This window comes from Suncus etruscus, chromosome 4 (assembly GCF_024139225.1).
Source record: "Suncus etruscus isolate mSunEtr1 chromosome 4, mSunEtr1.pri.cur, whole genome shotgun sequence".
Taxonomy (NCBI): domain Eukaryota; kingdom Metazoa; phylum Chordata; class Mammalia; order Eulipotyphla; family Soricidae; genus Suncus; species Suncus etruscus.
Genome location: NC_064851.1, coordinates 116270100 through 116273736, shown reverse-complemented (window position 1 = coordinate 116273736; position 3637 = coordinate 116270100).

Below are 3637 nucleotides of genomic sequence, written 5' to 3'. Positions count from 1 at the left end.
CTAGTTGAAAGGAATTTTTTGAATAATCTTTTTCAAGGAGATTCCAGGAGGTAGCAGAAGTATTTCTGTGAGTGACCTCTGTACAAAGCAAAAGTAGCCCTAGAGCAACAATGGGGGGTGACCACCCTCCACTCCACAGCAAAAGGAATTTTATAACAGCAATACAGATAGATCTCATTCAGCATACCAAGGTAGAATTCTTGGCTTGGAAATTAGAGCAAAACTGAGCTAACTAAACCAATGTAAGTGCCTAGATATATGCCACAGGTTTGAAGCAGAAATACTGTCCAGGAATCAGTGCCTTCTATTGTGCCTGCCAAGCCCCTAGCACCGTGGACTCATGCAACTCTCAAAACAGATGCTCAATTAACAGGAGAAACACAGAGACATACTAGGTTTTCAGCTGATTACACTGGGATCCTTCAGAGGGCCCTTATGAACCACTGCTGTTTCCATATGAGCTGATGAAATTTGTGGGCTATGTGGCCCTTTGACACCGCCATAATTTTAATTCTGAGTTTACCATAGTAATACACAAAATATTAAGTAAATAATTTCTTCCTGCCAAGGGCAGACTTCGCAGAAGTTGAGAAACTGATGACCAGGATAAAAGAAATGTTATATTAGTGGTGGAATATTGAGTGGTAGCAATAAATATATTATAAACAACTCAGTAAACCAGTACCTAAAATAAAGAAATTAAATTAAAATAAACAGAAATACCATTCCACATATTGGGATAGCTTGTAAAATTACAGAAAGCAGACAAAATACATAATGTTTTCTCTGACTGTTATTAGTAATTAGTATACTTTGATATGTCTATTACTACAAAATTATATTCAGCATTAATTGAAAGTAAAGAAATATCTAATCTGCAGTATAAGAGCTACAGTTTTACTTTGTTATACATTATGATGATGACTAATTTTTTATTATAGTCTAATCTTCATAATAATAAGAATGTGTTTTGTCTTTGGATGACAATAGGTTCTTGAAAAAATGCTCATCATCACATAGGCAAATCAAAATCAAGACAATGAGATATCATCTTTTGCACAAATAAAATATATTAGGAACAATTTATATTGGTGGGGAGGTGGTGAAAAAGAACTTTCATCCACTGCTAGTGGGAATGCTCCATGGTTGAACCCTTATGGAAAACAGTATGAAGGTTTCTCAGTAAACCAAGAAAAATCTGCCATATGACCCAGCAATCCTGTTCTTGGGCTTCTTATTACAGAATTTAAAAGCACTGATCCAAAACAACATGTATGAACACCATTATTCATCACAGTACTCAGTACAATAACTAAGAGTTGAAATCAACCTAGATGCCCAACAACAGAGGAATGGATTACAAAGATTTGGTTCATATATAAATGGAATACTAAATAGTTGTAAGGAATGATGCAGTCATACAATGTGCTACAATATGCATAGAACTGGAAGATGTCATGTTAAATGAGATAAACCAGATGAATTATAAATACAGAATATTATCACTTGCATGTGGTGTTTAGAATAACTGTATGAAGAAATATAATGGTTTAAATGATGATTTCCAGTATATACTAGGCCCCAGGGTGTAGAGAGGAGAAGGAAAGAAATTAAGTTGGAGGAGGACAAAAACAAATATTAAAGGATGGGTACAGTTTGGACCTTATCTAGTGTTGCTCATGGCTTACTCCTATCTCTGTACTCAAATATCTCTCCTGACAGTCTCAGGGGACCAATGTTGTGCCAGAAAGAGAAAGTGTACCTGGGAAGGCTGTGTATAACACATGTTCCTACCTTTTATTTTATATTTGAATCCACGAAAATATTTTAGTTTTAGGTATTATGGTTTATAATACCTTTAATCATAGAATTTCTTGTCTAAATCCTCACAATACCAGTGTCCTCTTCCCTCTCTTGCTGTCCAAGAGCCTCACCCACACCCCAACATATTTTCTCCCCTAACTGCACCCAACCACAGTAAACTTCCTCTAAAGACCAGTTTCTATTGCAAAAAATAACTTTTTAAAAATGTATTAGTAAAACCAAGATGCTTTGAGGGAAAAACAAAATATAAATGGAGGTTGAAAGGTTACCTTTAGGCAGTATGAGCTTAGAGAGGATAAAATATTATAGGTGCTTTCTCTATAAAAGTAGTTTGATTTTGGGCCTGGAGAGATAGCACAGCGGTGTTTGCCTTGCAAGCAGCCGATCCAGAACCAAAGGTGGTTGGTTCGAATCCCGGTATCCCATATGGTCCCCCGTGCCTTCCAGGAGCTATTTCTGAGCAGACAGGCAGGAGTAACCCCTGAGCAATGCCGGGTGTGGCCCAAAAACCAAAAAAGAAAAAAAAGTAGTTTGATTTCAAACTCAAATAAAGAAAGTGCTAATGATGGGTTTTAACCAATGTATGAATAATAAAAATTAAGGTTTTTTCTTTGCTTACAGTAAGTATACAGGAAAAATCCTACTGTTTTAGTTTGTCTCCTCTGGTAGTTCAGCCCTGGGGTGTCTTATTACCATTTATGGATAATTACCGATTTTCTTCTCTGGGAATAATCTTCAAGAGTAACTACTTGTTATTATATACCCTTATATGCCAGGACTCTTGGGAATCTAACTACAAGAAGCAAGATAATTCTGCATTTCTCTCATACCTCTAAATCTCTACAGAAAATTTTATATGAACATTCTATTTTCTGTTTATATGATTTTCATTAAGAATTTTATTACATAAATAATAATCAGCACAACATCTATCTTATCCTGGATATTTAAGTATAGTTTTATATTTCTAGAATGGCCTCATTTATTTCTAGGAATAATTTCTATAGCACAACAGGGAAGAGAGATAGAAGTAAAATAAACCACATATACATGACTTCAGCCTCAGAGAAAGAAGCAGCATATGAGCACTCAGAGCCTCATATTCAGCCTAGTATCAAGTATGAGATGGTTATAAAAAAGAATCACATTGCTAGTAGGCAGTCAATTTTCAGCTGATCTCATAGAAGAAATGTGTTGCCTAACATGAGTTATTTCTACACCAAGTTATAAATTGGGAATCAAATTTTGTGGTATTTTACCAAAAATATTTGAGTAACATAGTAACCAGAAAATGGCTCAGAAGAGAACCTCAAAAAATTTTAATACTTGGATTTGAGGCACTGGAATTCATGGATGGTGAAAATCAATAGAAGAAGGTATAGATGAAATATTCTGTTCAAATGACATTACTGGTCAGATATAGCCCTCCACATAGGTTATTAATTTTGAAACCTTAGAAGAAGGTGATCAAAAATGTTCTCTTGATATAATTTATTGGACTAAAACACTAGAATCTGAGTAAATATAAAGTGGCAGAGGTTAGCTTTTGAGAATATAATTTCTGAGACTACTAAAGAAATAAGGTGTATAGATTTGAAACTCAGATATATGAATCAAATACATGTATAGTACTGTATGCTATGAATATATATATATATATATATATCCTCTGTATCTACCTAGTGCATGAAATATTGAATGAAAAGTTTGCTAAAAAAGATATAATGGAAACAATCAAGTTTTTGGAAACCATGAATACTCAACTTTAACTAGGTCAGTAAATAATATAGTAATGGTATGATCATGAAAAAAA